At 33.6% G+C, this 25,535-nt stretch overlaps 1 protein-coding gene across 4 annotated transcripts in view; it reads left to right on the top strand.

Annotated features, from left to right (window-relative positions):
* The first annotated feature begins 250 nt into the window (after positions 1-250).
* The window catches only part of LOC114340777 (ras-related protein Rap-2b), a 607,622-nt gene continuing 582,337 nt past the window's right edge, over positions 251-25,535 (top strand). For 2 of the 4 annotated variants that reach the window (XM_050659448.1, XM_050659447.1), the window contains exon 1: positions 253-515. The gene's annotated coding sequence lies outside the window, so the exon portion shown is untranslated. Of the gene's footprint in view, positions 516-25,535 lie in introns of all 4 variants that reach the window. The other 2 variants (XM_050659445.1, XM_050659449.1) reach the window with 2 other exon arrangements.

The raw sequence follows: 25,535 nt of genomic DNA on the forward strand, positions 1-25,535 counted from the left end.
AAATATATTTCTTAAAAAAAAACTCCATAAAACTTTATAAAGGATGTTATTAAAATTCTTTGAAAAATATTTCGATTGAGAGACCTAATTTTGTTTCTAAGTGGTCTGTGCATAATAAAAAATTCACGTTGTTTGTCTTGCCTCTATCGTCCTCGAGCAATTGTAAATTCCCATAAAATGGATGAACGGTCTCGGGGAGCGCGTCCCCAGAATAGATGCGAAAGCAGCGTCGTGTGTATCTTGGAGTCGCACATGTTGATCCAGCGTCACGGCGCCGACGCCACTTCTAGGGCCCGGAGAAGTGTTTGGACGGCTGCTCCCGGAGCAGTTCCCCATCCGCAGCTCACCTGTTGACTCCCGAAAACCTAGCGTCGCGACGTCGAACAATTCTCGATTTCTGCTGATCTTTCTAACGGTTAATGACTCTCTGCTGTTCGGCTTCTGTACCGTGTTGCTGAGTGCCCTACCATCCAGTTAAACTCTCAAAAAAATTTCTCTAAAAGTAATTAAAAAAGGTAAGTTTGATTAATTAAACGATTAATTAAAAAAAAAAGATGAAACTTAATAAAACGAACTTTTCTGTATAAATAAAAATTATATGTGTAACAGAAATTAAAAATTACAATATTATATTATACACTGACGGAAAAAAATATTGCATATTTTATTTTGAGCCCTTTTTTGAACTACATTTCCTTGATTTTGAAAAGTTGTGTACTTTTTATTGCTAAATTAGTTGTGCTTGTCTATTCTACGTAGTCTAACTGCCTTCACCTGATTTACGTATATTTATTGTCAAGTCACTTGCACATTTAAGAGCTAAAACAAATTTCTTGAAACATTTACCTGAAACAGAAACAATAAAGACGATAGAACACTTTTTTATGGCAATATTGTAACAATTTAGTACTTAGTATTTCCTCTCCTTTAGCTCTAGTATCCTTCTAGGCGTCCTTTGCAGAAGATCTTGGATGGTTTCTTGCGGAAGTCGATTCTATTCTTTCTGTGCAACAATTATTAATTCTGTAATTGAGTTTTGAGCTAGATTTTTCGCTTGCAGGCGTCATTTTAGGATTCACACATGTTCTTTAAGATTTGTATTAGGACTCATTGGTGGCCAGTCTAGAGACTCAATCTCAACATCCTCAATATACTGTATGACTGTTCCTGTGGCATGTGCACGGGCATTAGCATATATTAGCACAGTTATCATACCCAATGAAGCCAGCATAAGGAAAATATGATTTTCGGGGATGTTGCGTATCTATGTATTACACAGCATCCCTTCGAATATTCACCTCAATAACCTCCGTAAAACCCTCCCAGCTAATGCCTCCCCATAGTATAATGGAACCTCCACCAAAGATAACCAAGTGGTATACATTCTTGTCTAATCACGGTGCTTATCTACTAAATTTACTTATTGTTCTTTTCCATTCATCCCTATTTGTTGATATATTTCTTCCCCACTATGAATTGCTTCTTTTCTGAGATCTTGCTGTACGTTATCAAACCATCTTTGTCTGGATCGTACTTTTCTTTTTTTAGCAATGAAGCCTCGGTTTAGGATCAGCTTTGGCATCCTCTTCCTATCCATTCTTATCACCTGCACTATCCACCTCACTCTCTGTGCTCTTATGAAGCGACTGGTGCTTGATTCGTTATACAGTTTCTCTAAATCCCTATTTCTTCGTCTCAAAAAACTTTCCACTGTATTTTTGCCTTCATATGTAGCTCTGAGTATTTTCCTTTCCCATCTTTCCAATTTCTCCGTATTTACTTTTTCCATTGCCCATACTTCGCTACTTTACGTCACTGTCGGCCCTATTATCGTTTTATATATATTCTTGAGTTCGTTTTTATCGTTTTCTGATCTTTCTATCGGTTAATGACTCTCTGCTGTTCGGCTTCTGTACCGTGTTGCTGAGTGCCCTACCATCCACTTAAACTCTCAAAAAAATTTCTCTAAAATTAATTAAAAAAGGTAAGTTTGATTAATTAAACGATTAATTAAAAAAAATAAAACTTAATAAAAACGAACTTTTCTGTATACATATAGATTATATGTGTAACAGAAATTAAAAATTACAATATTATATTACAAACTGACGGACAGAAATATTGCATATTTTATTTTGAGTCTTTTTTTGAAGTATATTTTCTTCCTTTTGAAAAGTTGTCCACTTTTTATTGCTAAATTAGTTGTGCTGGTCTATTCTACGTAGTCTAACCGCCTTCACCTGATTTACTATATTTATTGTCAATTCACTTGCATATTGAAGAGCTAAAACAAATTTCTTAAAACATTTAATTGAAAACAGAAACAATAAAGATGATAGAACATTTTTTATGGCAATATTTTAACAATTTAGTACTTAGTATACACTCCTTTAGCTCTAGTGGCAGCCTGTATCCTTGCAGGCGTGTTTCGCAGATGATCTTGGATGGTTTCTTACGGAAGTCGATTCTATTCTTTCTGTGCAGCAATTCTTAATTCTGCAATTGAGTTTTGAGCTAGATTTTTCGCTTGCATGCGTCATTTTAAGATATTTCATACACGTTCTTTGGGATTTGTATCAGGACTCATTTGTGGCCAGTCAAGAGTCTCAATCTCAACATCCTCAATATACTGTATGACTGTTCCTGTATCATACCCAATGAAGCCGGCATAAGGAAAATATGATTTTCGAGGGTGTTGCCTATGTATTACACAGCATTTATTCGAATATTCACCTCAATAATCTCCGTAAAACTCTCCCAACTAATACCTCCCCATAGCATAATGGAACCTCCACCAAATATAATCAAGAGGTATATCTTCTTGTCCAATCACGGTTCTTACCTACTAAATTTACTTATTGCTCTTTTCCATTCATCCCTATTTGTTGATATTTCTTCCCCACAATGAATTGCCTCTTTTCTGAGATCTTACTGTTCGATATCAAACCATCTTTGTCTGGATCGTACTTTTCTTCTTTTAGTAATTAAGCCTCTGATCAGGATCAGATTTGGCATCCTCTTCCTATCCATTATTATCATTTGCATCATCCACCTCACTCTCTGTGCCCTTATGAAGCGACTGGTGCTTGGTTCGTTATACAATTTCTCTTAATCCCTGTTTCTTCGTCGCAAACAACTTTCCACTGTGTTTTTGCGTTCATATGTAGCTCTGAGTCTTTTCCTTGCCGAGCTTTCCAATATCTCCATATTTACTTTTTTCATTGCCCTTACTTCGCTACTTTACGAAGACGTAGCATTGCAACATTCTTACCTTTATATCAAGAGAGAGGTTGTGACTCTTAAAGAAGGCCTTGATGCCTTCTTTCCGATGCGCGTTCTTATTTCTTGGTGGTTTGTCCATTCTTCATTTGTAATGGTGCTGTGGTAGTTGTTGTGCGTCATTCTTTCTACGGGAGTTTGGTTGATATATAGTTGACCTTCTGTTTTCCTTTTCTTGCTAATGATCATAAGGTCTAATGCAGAGCGCAGTTATTGTTAGATTTGTAAAGTCACAAATACTAAACTGGCTTAGTCACCTAGAAAGAATAGCAAATAATCGAGCTGTGAAAGTAATCCAGAGATGGAAGCCCCAAGGAAACAGAACAAGAGGAAGGCCCCGTAAAATATGGATAGACGACGTAGACAGGGATGTTAAAATCATGAACATCAGAAGGAAAGTATCCGACAGGGTAGAATGGAAGAACATTGTTAAGCGGGCCAAGACTCACAAAGGGTTGTAGCGCCATTAGAAAAAGAAGAAGATCATAAGATTCTTCTTTACATTTATATTTAGTCTTTATTGTTGATACCAATATCATCGATCGATATATAAACGGCTCCGGCATGTATTGGATACTTAGTGAGATGGGGAAGGGGGAACTGGAAGTTGCAACTAGCCCATTGGCTAGTTTAGGCCAGCTTAAAATTTCTCCTTTACACACACGGGGGCGAAAAATTTCCCCATTTTTCTCTATATTAGTTATATATTTCAGAGGTAACTAATTCGGTTTTCATCGGTTAATAACAATATATGAGCACTACAGGCCTAGCAGGCCCATGGCTTGGTGTACTATTCTCTTCAATTCTCGCTTAAGTAAAGCTTTATTTTTTCAGTTGGTTATGTTGTTTTTCATGTCTTCTTTGACCTCATTGCTCTAACTTGACTTCGGTCTTCCCCTTCTCCTTCTTCCTGCCACTGCACTAGATATTATCATTTTTGGGACTCTCGCTGAACTCATTCTCTGGACGTGATCCAGCCATCTAATTCTTTGAGCTCTTATTACTGCTAGTTAGTGTAGCCCAAATGAAAGACCAAGACGAGACTTAGACAGTCTTTGTCTTGGTCTTGCGCCAGTACACCTGGTCTTGGTCGTGGTCTTGCAGCAAGAGTCTTGCAAGTCTCGCAGTTGCCCATTAGCCTATTGTATATCTTAGAACAACGTAACAGAGAGGTACATTTTAAGCTTGAATATCATAGCCATAGTAAAGACTAGCCAAATTAATAAATATCTAAGCAATTCACACCGGGTGGGGTTTGAACCTACGATCTAAGTTATACCTGCCTATGTTCTGACTAACTAAAGTTAAAACTACCTCTTACAACCCACAAAATTTTATTTGCATATCTCAACCGGTTTTAGACCAATAAATAAATCGTCAGTTTGTAAGAAAAATTTCAACACCGCCTATTTGAGAAACGAAGCATTTATAAAGTAAACGTTTATAAAGCAAACTGTCATTACTTTTTCCTGCAGAATTACCCATTAAAGTTTGCCATACTTATTTAAAAACATCCTGCATTGATGAAAAACATGGCTAGTTAAAAAAGTACCTAACTTTTTTATTATTCAATATAAGTGAATGAATAAAAAATCATAATGCTAAGAAAATATGAGGCTATAGTTGGGTTTTAATTTCAGTATGCTATTGGATGCTTAAATAATGCTAGAATATTCCAGAGAGTGAGAAAAAACAAAGTTTGATTGGTACACCCGGTATACATTCACAGTAATTGTACTGTCTAGGAACAATGTTATTACAGCAATATTTATAAAGAATAAGACATATTAAAAAGACCCGTTTTTAAGGTGGTGCGTTAATTTCTTGGAGAAGTGTATATCGTTAAAATAATATTTCGGTATTTTGTTTACACAATATCGAGCATTATCTGTACTTTTGTTTCGTATTATTAACTTATGATACTTTTAAATAATAGCCGCGCGGTTTCGGCAAATTTTGTTTAGCCGAGTGACCTTATAGCACAGTCAGCATAAACAATACATAATAGTCTTACTATATGTATACCGATCGGATTTCTGGTGTTTCGGTTCCTAGAAAACTAATACTGAAAAAAATCAATTACTTATATATTTATTAAGTATTATTTTCTATTAGCTAAGGTGACACATTTTAAAAAAATTGTATACGATATTACGATATTCGATATTACTGTAGGCGTCGGCGTCGCAACGCAGGAATGTTATGCTATGATTAGAAGACGACTATTCTCAAAACCTGGACAATTAATTTTACATGTCAAATGTGTCAAGTGTTATTTTAATGGATATTTTGATACGCTATGTATGTTTATGGTATTGTTCTTAATGCGCATAAATCCAATTTTCAAAATCTTTTTTACAATTTTTTTTGTTTCTCATAGAGTATCTAAGAATATAGCCGAACTTATATACTCCCTAAAATGACTAAAATGACCCTCAGTTCTAACTGCAAGACGCAAGAGCCTCGCAGGCTTAGTCTTGTTCTTGCTCAAGTCTTGCACGGTAAGTCTTGGTCTTGATCTTGCTAAAATTAGGCGGTCTTGGTCTTGGTCTTGGTCTTGCGAAAACGCAAGAACAAGACCAAGACTGCAAGACCAAGACCGATTTTGGGCAACACTACTGCTAATATATTAGGTTCTTGACAAAGCTCTGATAGCTCCTTCTTTGTTCTTCTCATCCATTGAACATTTACGTTCTTCCCATCAAAGATTATGCGCTACACTTTCCGCTCCCAAACTAATAGCATTTTTTTGATTCCATGTCTCAGATACATGAGTTACCATTGGCCTTATTACGGTTTTGTAGGTACTTACCTTTGCTCCTCGGGATATATTTTTGCTTCTCAACAGCCTGTTGAGTGCAAATACAGCACGGTTACCTGACATAATTCTTCTACGTATTTCTTCTTGGATATTAGACTCCCTGTGAAAGTACTTCCTAAGTATTCCAACCTTTCTATTTCTTCGAATTTATATTGGATTTCTTTGGTTGTTTTCATCGTTATGTATTGACCCTGAGTAAATTGTTTGTTTGACCATTCCATATATTTTGTTTTTTCTTCGTTGATATGTAAATCCTTTGGTCACCGCATTCTCCTCGATTTCTCCTCCGATTTCATCGGTTATTATTTTAAAAAGAAAAAACCGGTTATAACCGGGACAAAAAACAATCGGAAAAACTGATTATTGCGGAGATAAAAACCGGTATTAGGTTATAACCGGTAGGTTTTCCTACCATTACTATAATATAGACAAATATTTTACTATCATGCGTGATAAATGTTATACTGAACATTGTTCTGAAACTCTTTCGTTATTTTTGCTTATTCTCACTCGTCTTTTATTAAATATGCCGTTGGTAACATACAACAATTAGACAAAAGAAATTTTTTTGATGGTGTGGCTTCCAGATTGGAAGCCGTTTTCCATTATTCTCAGTGTTTGATTTGATTGACGTCCATAAAAGGTGGCAAACGGTTCGCTCAGCAATTCTATAACATATTTTATTTTTTTTTGTGTGTGAATTCTATAGCTAACAAGAACAGAGGTTTATTAAAGAAGTATAAAATGTATAGGAAAATGTTATTCGTTGAGCGAAAATCAATATCCAATACTGCAACAGATTTAAAATCTTAAGATTTAAAAATTTAAAATTATTTATTTCTACACTCCCCGTCACAAAATTCCGCCACTAAATATTTTTGATTCAGTTTCACAATTTATAACTTTTTTATTTGTATTCCGATTTTTAAGATTCTTGCATCAATTTACAGGTACATGTATTGAGATAGTTTGTTGTTATTCTGCTAATAAATAATTTTTGTTTAGATGTCATTATACGGGGTGAATAGAAGCGTTGTATTTTTTCCTAACTTTAAAAATTCTGTGGAAAAATGGAAGAGCTGATTTTGTTTCATAGTCCTGATAATATATTGCCCATCTAACCTTTATGTTTTGTGTGATAACAAAGTTGCTTCTGTAAACTCCTGAGCGTGAAAAGTGTCTTCTGTCCTTCCTGTATAGTCCCTTATGAATGAATATTAATAATGTTATGTATATACGTGTCTAAAGGATCTAAACTAAGGTGACACAAAGACTGTCAACAAAAAGTGACAAGTTTGCATCCTAATATTATATGCAAATAGAGTTTTAAAGTTTTGCCATGAGAAAGCTTCGTCTTCTTTTTGCATTAACTAGCGTAACTAACGCTCAAAGTATTTTAGAATATATTATACTTACGATATTCTTCTTTTCCAAAACTCTAATTTCTGCACCAGAAACATAATCGCATGTGTCAATGGCATCATTATTTTAATACCGAAAAGCCAATAACCTCTCTCTCTTGTATAGTTGCTTCTTAGTTTGGCTTACAGCCAAGTAGATTGCCATTTATTATAAAACTTTCTTGATATATCTATTTCTTGTAGTTCACTGTCTCATAGTACAATGCGGTCAGCGTTTATTTTTCAATTTATGTGTTTACTCCCTTTAACTCTGTAATTTTCTCAAATAATATCTAATGCTTACCTCGCAGTTTACTAAACTTTTGAGAAGTTTGTTTTTGAGTTTTTTGTTGAGTGATATACTTTAATATGAGTGATAACTCATTATTATCTTAGATCATATAAATAATAATGCAAATAAAATTTTTTATTTTTAATAAATAAGCGACTAATAGCGCTTAGTCTTATAATAAACGTATTCTTAATGTTATCATTCTTTTGCCAATACATGATACATTTATTGTTATTCTTTTGTTAGTTGTTTTTCTTTCTTTAAATAGAGTATCGTACAACATAATTTAACTGATGATGGCCTTAGAGAATTGGTTTATTCAGTTTCATTGAAATTTATTTATCCCGCAAGACATCACTTCTCTTCTTCCATTGTATTCATCTCGAGTTCATTTTATGTACTCTTTGCTCTTTAGTATCAATCCTAAATTCTTTAAACATTTATTTTGTACTTTAGTAGTATTAAATTTTTGCAATAGAAACTTAATTTTAACTTTAACTTAATCTTAAGTTTTATATCTTTGTCTTAAAGTGCTTTCTTCATTTCCTATAAATATCATTAGCATACTTGAAATACGAAGAAATATTATTTTCAAATTTCCCTGAAATGCCCAAACGGGGATTTTTGCAGTTGCTCGAGCGCGTCAGATCATATGGGTAGATCTCAGATGGGTCTTATCTATATAGGGTATATGGGTAGATGGGTCTTATCATATGGGTAGAAACCTGGTACCCTGCAGATGTACCTCTACCATATATTGGTTCTTAACACAGGGGGGTTCGTTAAGGGGTCCCGAAAAAAATCTATCCTTAAAAAAACTCGACTTGTCAGATTAGGTTAGATTAAGATAAGGTAAGATAAGGTAAGTTAAGTACATGCAAAAGAGTGTATATTTCAAAAATCTCACGATTTGAGCCCGGCGTAAGGAAATGGTTGAGTCCCAAAGTTTCACAGGAAAAAAGCGAATATTTCGCGAAATGAATGACAGATCGAAAAACTCAAAAATATGTGCTCAATATTTTTTAAAAATCTATCGAATGATACTAAACACAACTTACCACGAAGAGGGGTGGCGGGTAAAATTATTATTTTAAATACAAATCCCGCGATATTTCGCAAAATAAATATTAGATCGAAAAACTGCAAAACACACTTAATCAATATTTTTGAAAAATTTATCGAATGGTACCAAACACGACCCCCCACGGAGGTGGGGTGGGGGATTACTTTATAATCTTAAATAGGAGCCCCAAATTTTTATTCCAGATTTGGATTCTTTACGTAAAAATAATTCTTTTATTCGAAATATTTTTTCAAATTATGGATAGATGGCGCTATAATCGGAAAAAACGATTGTTGGAAATGGAAAATTAAATAAAAAAATGGAAAGTACCCACTAAAATGGAAAACTTTACTTAACTTTTTTTGGTTTTAGGACCTACTCTTCACAACCCAATAGGTCCCCAAAGCGCTCGAGTGACTGCACATTTAGCATAGTTCGCTCCCCTACTATTAGGTATATCTTTTTTAAAAGATCTCTAATATATTCCTCTTCAAGCTTAAATATTGTTGGTACAGTTGTCTTTTACATTTTATTTCTTTCCCTATTTCGTTATTAGATCTATGTGAGAAGTTATTAATGGATGAGGAGGTCATGCTTATTATTAAAACAATAATTGTTAAATTTTTAATTATCAAATACATTTTTTGTGTTAGCAATAATAGTTATTTATGATATAAGTGTTAAAATTACACGTTTAAGGCACGTATGTGAAAGTTTGCAGAATGATCGATAGCGAGTTCTGCAATTCACATGAGTGCCTTAAAAATGTACTTTTTAACACACATATCATACAATATTTTTTCTACAAACGTAATTACGGGACAATATCTACAAAAACTTTTACTTGAACTTACTGACATTCCATTTTTATATTTTTTTGACATTACATCAACATTTTCTATACGGTCAATACGAATTGCAGTGCCATAAAAATATTAAAGCACTAGTGCCTTAAAGTAGCATTTTTAAAGCTCGTATGGAGTGCTAAAAATTGCATTTTTAACACGGTTGTAGAAAAAAAAATTAATTTGCTTGATACATTAATTTTACAATGATAAAAATAAACAGTCGAAATAACATAAGTGGATACTCATATTAACCCATTTAGCGCCAAAGGTGCGAAAACGCACCATTTTTTTGTAGAATTTTTTTTGGCAATTCGTTATTTTTTTTAAATTTTTGTATTTTTTAAGCAACCAGAAGATATAAGTGTAACTAAATTTAATTTTGTTTAATTTCCAAACTCATGCTTTCATCACAAAAATATTTTCTAAATGTCCGACATTTTCAATCCTTCGACGCAACTTTATTTTTACTGTAGTAATTTTATCGGCATAACACTTTTGTGGTCAAATAAATTAAAACATTATTTTTTTAACCTATTTGTACACCAATTGTTATAAAAATACAAAAAAAAATAATTTCTGAGTCATCAAATCTCGTGTTTGAAAATAATGGTTCGATAACGAACCATTGGCGGAAGTCGACATATAATCCTGTCTGATCAGGAATAAGTTCAAGGTGATGCACAGGCAGTAATTTGTTGGGATATTTCTTTATTATGTGTAAAAACACGTATCCACTATGCTTTCACTCCGAGCTCCTGCAACTGCTCCACATAGTGGACACGTTTGGCGCTCCCGGGCTGTGCAATTTTGCGCACTCTGCCTCGGCGCTCCAATCTGGGGCGGTTTATATGTAAGGGAGCGCATACCGTATCGATTGGAGCAGTTGCAGGGAGCGCGGAGCGCAAGAAGTTCGTGAACATAGTGGATGGTTGGCGCTCTCGGACGATGCAACAGTGTGCGCTCCGCCTCAACGGTCCAATAGGTGGCGGTTTATATGTAGAGGAGCGCATGCATGTAGATGGGAGCAGTTGCAGGGAGCGCGGAGCACAAGAGGTTTGTAAACATAGTGAATGGTAGGCACTCCCGGACCGTGCAACAGTGCGCGCTCCGTCTCGGCGTTCCAATTGGTGTCGGTTTATATGTAGAGGAACGCATACCGTATCGATTGGAGAAGTTGCAGGGAGCGCGGAGTGCAAGAGGTTCGTGAACATAGTGGATGGTTGGCGCTCCCGGACCGTGCAACAGTGCGCCAAAGACCGTGCGGCAGTGCCTCGGTGGTCCAATATTACGAACATAGTGGATACGTACCTTTAGAAAGACGGGTATTCTGGTATTCAGTTTTGTTATAATCTAGGGCGGGGGAGGGGGGGGCTCCATAAGGGAGGATGTGTAGTGTTGTAGACAGTAGACAATATGTCGATTCGTCGAATTTATGCAACTGGCACAGTGCAAGATACAGGATTGGAAAGTGTAAACTTCAATATCTAAAATAATTTCTAAAAAGGATAGAGGGCCGTTCGACTTCATTTTTGACAAAGAAGCTGAAGAAGGTGTAGGCAATGTTCTAACCATATTATTTTTGTTTATGAAAACTTCCAGGTCCATTTACACTCTAAATGTTTTGAGACTTTTCACAACAAATAAAATTGTGTATTTCAATTTTTATATCTTATTTCCGCCAAAGGTTCGAAAACGAACCATTTTGTTGTTGTGACACCTGCCATTATCAGAGTGTAAAAAAATTTTTTTACGAATGTTTAAGTTTATTTTACTCTAGTTAATCAAATATATTACATATTATTGCAGTATTTCTTTGCTTGGCGGTTAATGGGTTAAAGCATATTAAATTATCTTTTAGTAGGTATATCCCTTTTTTTGATATCCGAGTAATAGTTTCTAAGAAAAATATAGAAGTCAAAAATTTTATTTAATTAAAATGGGCCGAAATCTATGCACTTCAGTTCTGTTAGTGTTCCTGTTGGACCGGTGGCCATATTTGTCGAGGTATTTTATAAACCCAAATCCCCAAAAACCATTACACAGGAAATATGTGAAACTAAATAACTATTGGATAATTAAATGTAAACATTTGGATTTACCGGTTACATTAAATTTGTGTATTTATTTTGACCTAATTTTTTTGTATTTGCTCATTATTTAAAACCACATTTTGCATGTTTTTTACCTTTGTTGATAAATCTAATCTTTCCTACAATGGGGTTTTTCGGACCGTATTCACCCGTATCCAGACTAACGCATTTTCGTATAATGGCCTAAACTTTCCTTCCTACCCTGGAGATGACAGAATATTTTCCGGGATAATTTATTTTGAGAGGGCTTATTTATTTATCCCAACTTACATTACCTTTCATTCTTAACGGTGTGGTTGCTGCTTGGGTTTTCCGAGATTATTTTATGCATTTTTCGTATAGGTTCATACGATGTAGTTCTTTTTTGGTCAGGATAAAAATAGTCAATCTGAAAAATAAAGCTGAAATATAGTTTGCCAAGCTTCCAAATATTTTGTGGCAGAAAGAGGGTTCCAATAACAGTATAAAGCAGTTCAAATGTATACTTATGTGTAAAAATGACAGGTTAAAGTATTTCATTTCATTATGCTTAGCTAGGTGGGAGTATTTCGCGTCAAACTCAAAGTAGTGCAGAAAAAGGAATCACAATCATACGACCTACGTATGCTAAAAGACCCTGACACCAAAATGAGGGTCCAAGCCACGTTGAACGAGCATGTGACTGCAATTAGAGACGCATCGAACGAATAACAAATGATCAAACAGATGACCGAAATAGTTCAAAATGTAAAGGATAGACACTTAAAGGCAGCTAAATTAACCAAGAAGAAATCATGGATGAGAGATGAGACCCTGAAACTAATGGACGAAAGAGGAAATGCAAAATATGATCCCGACACATACAAAACAATCAATATATCAATAAGAAGGAAAATTAGAGAAGCGAAAGAAAAAGAAGCAATGGAGTGATGCCAAGAAATTGAGATTCTACAATCAAAGTACGATAGTCACAATGTACATAGGAAAGTTAAAGAACTCACAGGTGGACTAAGACGGAGACAGAGAGGAAATCTAACTGATTCTGACGGAAACATCATCTTAGATAAACAGAGTAAAATTAGGACGTGGAAAGAATATCTAGAAAAACTATTTGAAGACCAAAGAGATAACACCTTTGAGCTAGAAGAAGAGGTAAATGATGGACCAAGAATATTACAGCAGGAAGTTTATTCTGCCATAACACAGCTAAAGGATGGCAAAGCAGCAGGTCCCGATAATATACAAGCAGAACTACTCAAACTGATGGAAAACGAATCAATAGCAATAATCACAAAGATATTCAACAACATATACAACTCTGGACAAATACTAACAGAATGGCTGAAGTCTGAGTTTATTGCATTTCCAAAAAAACCAAGAGCCAAAAAGTGCGAAGAATACCGTACGATAAGCCTGATGAGTCATCTCCTAAAATTGTTCCTAAAGGTAATCCATACGAGAATTTACAAGCTATGTGAAAGTCAAATTTCGCCCAACCAGTTCGGGTTCATAAATGCTGCTGGTACGAGAGAGGCTTTGTTTTCAATACAAGTCTTATTCCAGAGATTCAGAGGCGTAAATTGCGACGTATACATGTCTGGTTGATTACGAGAAGGCGTTTGATCGAGTACAACACGCCAAGAGGATGAAAATACTAAAAGAAGCAGGAATTAACAACCAAGATCTGAAAATAATTAGAAACCTTTACTGGAATCAGACTGCAAACCTCAGAGTTGACGGTGAACTCACCGAATATGTCAAAATCATGCGTGGAGTGAGGCAAGGCTGCATTTTGTTCCCCCTAATTTTCAATCTTTACTCTGAAAAAATATTTATCAAAGCTTTGCACGAAACTGAAAAAGGTATTCTACTAAACGGGTACCGGCTAAATAATATCAGGTATGCAGATGACACCATAGTATTTTCGGACAACCTAGAAGACCTACAAGTCCTCATGGACAAAATCACCTATTACAGTCAACAATATGGACTCAATATAAACGTAAAGCTTACGTTCACAAAGCTTATGATCGTCAGCAAGAGAAAAATAACAGAAGGTCAACTCTATATCAACCAAACCCCTGTAGAAAGAGTGAGGCACTACAACTACCTCGGCACCATAATAAATGAAGAATGGACCAATAACCAAGAAATAAGAGCGCGCATCGGAAAAGCTAGATCAATCTTCAACCGTATGGGGGCGTTCTTCAAGAGCCACAACGTTTCTTTTGGTATAAAAGTAAGAATGCTCAGATGTTACGTTTTCTCTGTTATTTTTTATGATGTTGAATCATGGACCTTGAACGAGGATATGTGCCGAAAATTGGAAGCATTTGAGATGTGGCTATATCGGAGAATTCTTAAAATCCCATGGACTGATCGGGTCACAAATGAGAGGTCCTTAGAAGAATGGGGAAGAACCGAGAAGTACTAACCACCATCAAATCTCGAAAGTTGGAATACTTTGGACACATTATGCGAAATGAATCCAGATATGCCTTCCTACAAGCCATTCTGCAAGGAAAAATATTTGGAAAGCGAGGTCCAGGAAGAAGAAGAACATCCTGGTTAAAGATCCTCAGAACCTGGTTCAACACAACATCTGTGCAGCTTTTCCGTGTTGCTGAAGATAAAATAAAGATTGCCATGATTATCACTTCGATGATGATTAAGAAGATGCTTAGCTTCGATAGTAATGTCCTCGAGGATTCAGTTATATTTCTAGTTTTTTACTGTTTCTAGTCAGCCATGAAAAATAACATGAAGTTTTTTTAGCGCATCCTTTATCCGAGCCATGTTACATTCATCCTCCATTTTGACCAGTGCATCCTTCCTGTTCTGACGTATGGCTCAGAAACATGGACATTAACAAAGGCCAACATAAACAAAATAGAAATAACTAAATAAATAGATAAGAGAAGAAACAAAAGTAAAAAATGTAACTTATAACAGGGTTAAAGTGGATATTTGCGGGCCACAATTCGAGACAGGAATATGAAAGATGGAATGCTAAAATTCAAAACTGGAGGCCGTGGACAGGAAGAAGAGAAAGAGGAAGACCTCAGATGCGATGAAAGGACGATATTGTAAAAGCTGCAGGAATTCACTGGAAAAGCACAGCCAAGGACAGACAGATATGAAAAGATTTGGGGAAGGCATATGACCAAAGTTGGATAGAAATGGGCTAAAGAAGAAGAAGAAGTCAGTCATGAAAAATATCATGAAGTTTTTTTAGTGATTTTTCGGTGACTTAAGTTATCTTTGATGGTAGAACATCAAACAAATGACCGCAAATAGCAGAAAACGAAGTGGAAGAAGTTCCATAATGTGGGGTGAATTCGAACGTGTTGTATAAATTCGAACGCCCCGCCTTTATTCCATATTTATTTGAAACAAACGAATATTATCAAGTTTAGCCGAGTGCCTGTAGTACATGCTTGAAGAACACAGTCAATCGAGTACATCGGTTGTAACAGAACGCTTTTTCACAGGTAGGTAAACTTTTGGTTAATTTTATTATCGTACGCGATATATTATCAATTTAGCCATGTGCTGCAAACAAACAATTGCAACTTCGGTTTATCAGGTTCAATTTGGTTGAAACTTTGTACATACATTCTTTTGTGTCTCTTGAAGACATTTTATAAGTTCTATTGCAAAATAATAACACTGTAATTTACAAAGATTTTTATAGAATATAATTTCATTTCAGTGGGGCGAATTCGAACATGGTAAGGACGTACAAAAAGCGGCTAGGTGCCACGCATTATGGAAATTATACAGAGTCATCATTGGAAGAGGCGCTAAAAGCGATTACATAAAGAAAAATGACGTATAGGCGAGCTTATAAGCTTATAGGCGGGAACAATATTCCCTTAGCAACACTCTAAAATATTGTTTCGGGGTTCAGAACCTGCGGAATAATTCCGTGTGACAGAAGCAGTGTTTTGAATAAACTTCCAAAACTTACCGACGATCAGTCAGCGGAGCAAGAAATTCGTATGGCAATTGATCAACGTTGGTCCACAACATTTGTCAATTTTATCAAAGAATCAAGGACACTGGAAAACCAACAGACTGTTCATCGAGGAAAAAAAATTAATGTTGCACCAGGAAAAGGAATCCCTACACGTGACTTCAATCAGCCTTCAACTTCAATGGAACAAAGTGTCAGTGAAGAAGAACCTGACAGTGATCAGCAAGATATGGAGAAAGACAACCTTGATCCAGAGTATAATTGTGAACACGTGAATGACAATAATTTTAATTCTAACGACTTTGTTTTGGTAAAGCTTAAATGCCCTAAAAAAAGATAGGTTCGCTTTATTGGCAAAATCAGGGAGGTCTTTGAAAATGAGCCTGAACTCTTTCTGATTAATTTTTTAAGACAGAAAAAATCTGAAAAGTTAGACATTTATTTTTATTATCCAGGAGTAAAATATGAGTCCCTCGAAAACCGAGGTGACATAATAATAAAATTACAATCACCAAAAGACCTCAGAAGGAACCGATGGGCATTTAAAAATTTACCGAAAGAATATAATAAGTTTTTTTTGTTCCTCTTTTTTTACAATTATAATAATTTTACTTAGGTAACTAAAAGTATGCAATTTATTTTTTACTTTAAAATAAACTGTTTTATTTCAAAATGTGTTTTTTGCCCCCAACAACTATTACCCTCCTCCCCCACCCCTACAGCTATTCTCTTACTCTCTTACTCTGAGCAAGGGAACATTATTTTTTGTGGAGAACAGTGCCTACGTTCCTTCCGATGAAGGCTCCAATAAGAGCCGAAAATCGCGATTCAAGGGACTGGACTGCACTCCGTATTCTAATTGAAAAGTAAGATTGTTTTGCCTTCGCATTGCAACTGAATAAAAATGGTATACATTTTTATTTTTTATATTATTTTTTGTCTTTAATTTGTTCGAATTTGCCCAACTGAGGTCTAAATTCACATTTCCGTGTATTTTAAACCTTTGTTCGAATTTACCCCACACACCGGGGCGAATTCGAACAATATTTAATCATAAAAATTATTATGAATATTATTATTTTAATTGATGATTTTGTTTTGTACATATACGCAAAGGTTTAATAATAATATATTTGGATTTTGGTAAAATTTTAATCTCAAACGCCGTCACAATATTCAAAAAATCCCAAAACCCCGTTCGAATTCACCCCATATTACGGTTCTAGCGAAACTCAAAAATGTGTACTGGAAATATTTCCAGGGAAAGATGGTATAGCAAATGCTCGTAAAATATGGTGGAATAATGCTGTTGGTGCTGATGTTTGCTTTAGAATACCACATAGCATATACAACAGAGAACGACCACACACATTAACAAACTTAACAATCTTTTCGAAAACATCACCAATAAAAAATACAATAACTTAAAAAGACACCTTGCAAACAGCAAAATAGTTGCAAATATATATAAAAGTCCTAAAGAAAGAATAAAATCGCAAAAACAATACAGATCGCATCAGAACATCATAGCAATACACCACACCTATACGGAGTTATCTACCCGAAAAAATTTTATACCCTAAAATTCACAAAGAAAATATATCACTTACAGGGGACTGCATATAGATTTTAACTTCGGAAAAAATCAAACAAGATAGAACTTTTTGTAATTTCATTAAGAAGTGTTTAATAAACAACATATCAAAAAGTTCTACTCGAGAAGTGGGTGCTTCATTTTATATTAAACAAATGAACTGCAAAATTAGATGTTTTTTTAAATAACTCCGAAACTATAAATTTTAGAAAAAAACTGACTTGACAATTGCAAAGTTCAGAAAATTTTACAAAAAAAGTCTTTTATAAAGATTTTTGTAAAAATAAATCTGTAGCTTCTATAATTTTTTATTTTTAACGCTAAAGTCACCCTTCTCACAAACATTGGTGCACTGTAAACTGGCGTACGGCGAAGTGCACGGTTGAGTTATTTTAATGTAATTCTTTAACTAATCGATCAAATGAAATTTTACAAATTGGACGTGAAAGAAGAATAATTAAAATATCTTATGGTTATAATAAAAAGAAATAAAATATATGGGCATAAGTACGGTGTGTGCTGAAATTGAGACTTACATGAATTTTGTTTAAAAATGATTTGAAAATGTGTAACTAATACAATTTTTCTTATAAAACTCTAAATTTTGCACAACTTACCTTTTAAACATCTTACTAAACGATGTTTTATTCAAAAAAATCTCAAAAATTTAATTCAAATGATACGACGTCTCAAAAAATGTAATTTTTGAAAATTTTATAGTTTTACAGAATTAACACCACTTGCGGTATTGCGGTATTGCTCAAATTTGAACAGATCTATTATAGTTTTGTAGGTGTTTTTTTAAGACTAGGATGTAGTCTTTAAAATGCAATAAATTATTTTACTTTAGAAATGAAATAAACTATTTCTTTTTAAGAAAATTAAGAAAGATAACAAAAATGTAATACAAAAACCGAATATTACCAGCCAAAAAATGTTTATACAAAGTGATCAAAACTTTTTTCTGTAAAACTTATCTAAAATACATTTAATAATAAGCTTCAACAATAATAAATGTTCAACAAAATTTTTTTTTAGTTCTTATACAGTATGTCTGCGTAACTTGGAACCTATTGATAACTTTTTTATTATCAGTCTTACGAAAAAAGTTATTCTTTATAAAATACTCTGCATCGTATATGATCTAACATGAAACCATCAAATATAAAATTTTATTAATTTTATACGAGGTATGTCAAAAAATATGAATTTCACTCAAGAGTAAAGTACCTTTATAATTCACAATATCGAAAATTGTTATAAAGAAAAGTTGTTTGGAATTAAAACATATGTTTCAGTGTTCAATTACATCCTTTTAGTTAAAATAGTGTGAATAATAAAGGCACTTAACTCTTAAGAAAAATTCATATTATTTACATACCTCGTATATAACTTAAAATGTTTGATATCTGATGGTTGTATCTTAGATTCTAGACCAGGTAGAGCATTTTATGAAGAATAATTTTTTTTCGTAAAATTGATAGTAAAAAATTTTTCCATGTGGTACCCAGCTACGCACACATACTGTATGAGAGCTTCTGTATAAGAATTTTTAGATTATAATGCCATTATCGGATTCAGCATAACCAAAAACTAAATAGAATCATATTTGATCAAAGTAAAATGACGAATTCAACGATATTTTTAAAATTATTTATACAAAACAATTATTATTGTTTAAACAATTAGCGGCCAAATCTGCGAGTAGAACTTTTTACTTTAACATGTATATAGACTAACAAAAAAGGGTTTAGAAAAATATAAGCTTGTTTGAATTTTTCCGAAACAATGCATGTTTTTGTTCTAATTGCACTCCCGTATTAGACCAATTTTCAGCAGCATGGGTTCTCCTTGAAGCTGACTGTAAAAGTTCTTTATACAGCCTTTAGCACACAACATCTTTCGTCAAAAACTCACAGAAATTTTTGTAAAAACTACCAGAAATTAATTACAAATATAAAACAATATGCTAGTCAGTTTGATATTACCAACTTTTGACAGAAGACAAACATGTACAACAGTAGAGAAGATATGGTAAATATTGTTGTGGTATGGGGTCGGTCAGTAGAAATACATTTATTCACCCATTTATTGGTAGTTAAATACAATGGATAGGACACAGCTGACGACGATCATTACATTTTACTCCAAGCGGTAAGTAACCCCAAACTTAACTGAAATTTCTCTCAATTTAACTCATATTATTCTTTTGTTATTCGGCGTGTGTATATTTATTAAGTCGATATTCCTTTACACTTTCACCTTCATTTCTATGTCAACTTTGTATGTATGATATAATAATATGCTTACCGCTTGCTCAGCGGAATTCACTGTCACTAGAACGCCTGTGTCCCAGATTCGTGGTACACATCGAACGTTATTTATTATATACCATTCTTTATAAACAATATCGTAATTAAGTATTTGTGTATCGAATATACTAATCACAAAAATATATCAACCATAGTCCAAAGCGCCTGATTTAATGAAAATCCATTTCAAGAAGAAAAAAACCTGCTAACAAAGGTTTCGACTAAAAATGACTACCCGTTGTCATTTGTAAACAAGGAATTCCACCAGATTTAAGACAAGAAACAACAAAACACCACAAGCAATCCAGAAATATTTACAATAGGGGATTAAAATATGACAAGAATAGCATATATGTAAAGGTCTTACAGATATAAACAAGTACAACATTACAACAACATCTGCTCAAATCCAAACCCGACAACCAAAAACAGAGATTAAAGAACTGCATTTATAAAATACCCTGCGAATGAAATAATTTCTATGTGATCTGCAAGACTACTAAGTGTCAGGATAAGCATGCTGTCGCCTACAAGATTGAGACCAATTAAGTCAATAATCAATTTTGAAAAACATAACCTGCTTACAACAACTTGTGGGTTAGATATTTTTCAGAATTTTTAAAATATTCTTTTTTGAAGACGATTTCCGAAGGGGAAATTAATTTTCAATAAGGGAAACACTAATTAAAAATGTAATTTTCATTTCAATCAATTGTGACTTAATCCCATAAAAATAATATTTCACATAAGTAAGAGCAGTTATGAGATATGTAATGATGACAAAATGTAGATTAAGAAACTTTTAGAACGTAGGCGAAAAATTTAGAGCCAATGCGTTTTAAATACATTCATTTTTTTCGAATACTAAGAAAACTAGTAAATATTTTTGAGAAATTTAAACGCAGAATGAAAGATTACATTATTACCGAGGGCCGAAAGTCCCTTAGAATGAACAAAAAGTTTATCTTGAATAAAGTACCTATTTGAAATTAAAAATCACACTAAATTTTCTCTCCTTTTTCACCCCTGTAACTTATTAGAATAAACATTATAGCAGTTTTTAGAGACTTTCGACCTCTGTAATAATGTAATCTGCCATTCTTCGTTTAAATTTTTCAAAAATATTTATTAGTTTTATCAGAATTCGAAAAAAACAAATGCATTTAAAAAGCATTGGCCTGACATTTTGTGCATACGTCCTTAAGACGACAAGAATAATATTTTTTAACAAGAATTAATGAACAGACATAAAATATTTGGAAACATCATTGTAACGAAGGCTGCATAAAAATATACGATGAAACGAATTAATATTAAAATATTGGCATTGTTCATTCAAGGTTTAGTATTCATACAGACATTAATATTCATGCCATCATTCGGATGATATTGACATTTTACCGCGTATTTTCATAACGCATTAACTCAAACTTTTCCCAACTCAAGTAAAACATGTTTACTGTTTTTTTGGTAAAAATTTACAATCAGAGCAAAAACCTGTATAAATAGTAGAGAAGTTTGGTAAGTTTCAGATCGTAAAATTAAGTATATGCTTATTCAAGCGGCGCTTGTTCAAAGCGTTAGAGACCGTGTTTATCTAAGATAATACGAATAATCGTTAATAGGAATTAAACGAAATAAATTATTTATTTTAAAATATTTATTAACATTAATAATAATATTAATGTAAAAAAGGCTGGGGCTAAATGAACATCTTTACAAGACCATGCAGAAAGCTGTACTACTCGCAACGGCCAGATGTGTACGAAAATTTTTGGGAGATACACCTGCATACCAAGTCACCTAGGGCTCGATAACACGTAAAGAGTTCCACCAGAGTTCCTTTTGATACTGTAGGTATCTGGGATGAGTCAAGTTTCCCCTTAGCGGAAGTGTGGGCCGTACGGCTAAATCTGTTAATTTATATAAAAATGTTTTTATTTCAAAGTGAAAAAGGTGTAAAAAGACAAAAGCAGACAAATATTTAAGTAGAGACTGATTATGCCTAATTCTGTAATATTAATGCATGATAAATTTGTGTAGAATGATAAAATATATAGCACATTTCTAAAAATTGCCTTTTCGAAAGATTGCGTTCGTTACAGAGTATCCTAAACTAAAAAGGGAAGTTCCCTAGGTTGGCTGTATACCATATAGGTAGTTAAAAAACTCTAACATGAAGTAAAAACCACCTCTATGTAATTGGTATATTTATTAAAAATTTTAAAAATCCCAATGGATTAAATAAAATGTGTCCAATTCAGAACGTGTTCGGACCTATCAGTCCATCATCAGTGAATCTAAAATATAATAAGTAATCCCACTATTAAAATTGAAAGATTGTTGAAATTTTGAAAGTTAAAAAATGTGGTTATGATTACTTACTCGAATACTTGCTAAATAGCCCCAGAACCAAACAATGGTTGAATTTATAATTCAATCTACATTATGTCATAGTAATATTGAACAGGCTAACCGCCGATGTTAACCCTCGTAAAGCGGTGCGGGGTGCAGCCGCACCCCAGACCTCGTTTTTCTCACCTATCTTTTTTAATATTTTTTTTGATTTTTGTCCATTTTTTATTCGCATTAAATTCAATTCTAAACGCATTCCACCCATTACAGCATTTAAAACACTTTGCGTTTCGTGCTTTGTTGGAAAAAATGACTGGTGCAAATGATGAAAATTTCATATCCTGAATTGGACGTTTCTGATGTTTCACCTGGAACTAACTAACCTACGGTACAAGGTCGGTATTACTTATGTCAGAGAAAAAAGACCGAAAGTCCCGGCATAACTGTATTTTGTGTAAAAACTTTGTGTTGCTCACTCTGTGAAAAATTTCCTTTTTGTCTTGCAACGATAATAATTTTTTTTTAAGAAGAAATGAGTACTTTTTTTGCAAAATTATGTTTCATAGTATAATAAACAAGTCCTAAATTATCTCTCAAATCAATCTCCCAGACGTTCACATATAAAAAACGGGATATACGGATGGGATGCAAATGCACACCGCACCGTTGTTTACGTAAAAATCTAAGCACCGCCTTACGAGGGTTAAAAGATATAACCTCTGGGAACATGGTGAAACCCTTACCAGGAAACTTAAACAACCATCTTAGGCCAACGTTGACTACCAAGTGTCAAAAGTTTGTAAGGAACTGTTTGGAGTGACATTGACAGTAGAGAAAAAATTCACCCATTAACCGTCAATTATTCTCATAATTCCTATTACTTACAACTTTCTCTTCTTCTGTCCTATTCTCTCTCTTCTTTAACTTAGTCACCTCCCTTTTCAAGTATTTTCCTCTTTCCCTCACTGTTTCCAAACTCCTTTACACACATTAATCATTACTAACTACATGAACCCCTATTAACCTAAACCCAATTAATTCACCCTACTATCTTCTCACTTCTCTCTCATTTCATTACTTCATTCAGTTTAACTTTCACACCCCCTCTTTTCTCAATCCCTCTCTTTCCCTTATTACACTTGTCCTTCGACCTTACACCACAGTCCTTTACTTTTTGTCTTTGACTGTTTCCAAATATATTTTACCTCTCCAATTAATATTCCATCACTTAATTTCCGTTCTCACATTCAAACCCGTTATTATTACAATTAAATTATATCAATATTCGTTCTCTTAATTTGGTTTTACTAATTTTATTTTATTCAGTACATTTTTTCAATATTAATTTCATTTTAATTTTATTTTTGTATCAACTGAACTCAGCTATAATCATATATTTCTTTATCTTCAATTTCCCATACCCCCACTTTGTCACAAGAATTCTCTCAAATTTTTTAAAAATATCTCATAATAATTACCATCCTTTTAATTTATATATTTCATACTATTAAATTGACTGCATCCTAACTCCAATCCATTATTTTAACAATCTTCATTTACATTTAAATAAAAATAATTTCCCTTTTACATATACAACCAGCAATACATAATAGATATAAATAATTTTGCCAACCTGTTAATTTGTTTGTATAATAATATTCCAATTTAAAATTTATTCTTTCTCCTCTCTCACCATCATCTGTTTTTATCTTTTTGTTTATCATTATTAATAGCAGCTCATACTTCCTTTTTAATCAATTTGATCAGTTTAATTTTAAAATTCCGCTCCGAGCTTCGCTGGTATCGCCACCTACCTACAGGATTACTAGTATAACTTTTACCGGAAATTTTCTGGAAAGAAAAAAGTGTTGCCTATTCTCTGTGAGTTTCGCTGGTATGGCTGCTATCGCCATCTAACGGTTGACTAGTGTTCCTATTTCGGCCGGAATTTTAAAGAGGACAGTAGAAAAGCAAGTAATAGTTGTTTCAAACTTATTATTTAATTCTTATCGTCTAATATTTACAACGTAAAGAAGTAATTGGATTGTAATCGATAATTAATAGCAGTAAGTACAGAATTTATTATTCATAGATTTTGCTTATCGTTTTGACGTTTATGTAGACAACTAATATTAGAAAAAATTTATTCTACAAAAAAGTATAATAACTTATTAAAATTATAGTATAATACTTCTTAAATATTAACTTATGAATGACAGTGAACGGCATCCTACGTTTGCTGTGATTGGTCGTTATTTTCACGCATTCAAATTTTGTTTCAGGAGTGGATTGTAAAATTAAAACCGTCAAAATTCGAGAGTGTGCTAACTGATCCCTTAGCTCCTTTTCTTCCATTTTAAAATTAAAATTGTGTTTACTTACTTTTTTCTATTTGCATCAATCCATTTTTGTCGTTAACTCACCTTATGCTTAGCGACAGGAAAGTTGTAGAATACACAGTTACTATTGTAACCAGTGTTTCGACACTCTTTAATACAACAACTTTCGTGAGACATTTAAAAGATATAATATGCAACTCTTAATGCAGAACGTCAAAAAGCAAATTTCCAGTAAAGGTTTACAAACTTGTCACTACTGGCGCTCGCGAATTTTTCATTATCCCCTCTACCTACGAGCTCACAGCGTATACAGTCAAATTAAAATAATTTTATATTCAAAAATTTTGTAAAACACAATTTTCTTTTCAAAAAACAATATATTTAAATGTTTGACATTTTCAGATATTAAAATCTTTATCATATTATCAATGTTTTGGATCATGACCTTTTGTTAAAACCTTTGAAAATCGACTACTTTTTTCTCTACTGTCAATGTCACTCCAAACATTTCCTTACAAACTTTTGACACTTGGTAGTCAACGTTGGCCTAAGATGGTTGTTTAAGTTTCCTGGTAGGGTTTCACCATGTTCCCGGAGGTTACATCTTTTAACATCGGCGTTTAGCCTGTTCAATATTACTATGACATAATGTAGATTGAATTATAAATTCAACCATTGTTTGGTTCTGGCGCTATTTAGCAAGTATTCGAGTAAGTAATCAACCACATTTTTTAACTTTTGAAATTTCAACCATATTTCAATTTTAATAGTGAGAGAGAGTATCCTACTTCGTTAAATTCCACCTTATGTTTTATATTGATAGCATGCTGAGCAAGGGCACACGTACGCTTAGATAGGTTGATATCACTCCGATGGGAGGTGAGGCGCCCCCTTAGGGACCTTCTAGTTTGGCCTATATAGCATGAGTCACATTCAGCGCAAGGTATGTGACAGACGACATTAACTTGTTTCGAAGGGAAAAGGGTTTTAGAAAACAAATTTTTGACCGCCTTGGCAATTTTACCAGCAATTTTTACAGGAATATTATTGTGTTTAAAAAGTTTAATAAGTTTTTTAGTAACCTGAGGAAAATATGGCAAAAAGAAGTAATGGGTAGATGGGGTCCCAAGTGAGTAGAACTGTGTTATTGGTAGTATTATTAGATATTGTGTCGTTCACCATTGGGT

Source organism: Diabrotica virgifera, chromosome 8 (assembly GCF_917563875.1).
Source record: "Diabrotica virgifera virgifera chromosome 8, PGI_DIABVI_V3a".
In the NCBI taxonomy this organism is placed as follows: Eukaryota; Metazoa; Arthropoda; class Insecta; order Coleoptera; family Chrysomelidae; genus Diabrotica; species Diabrotica virgifera.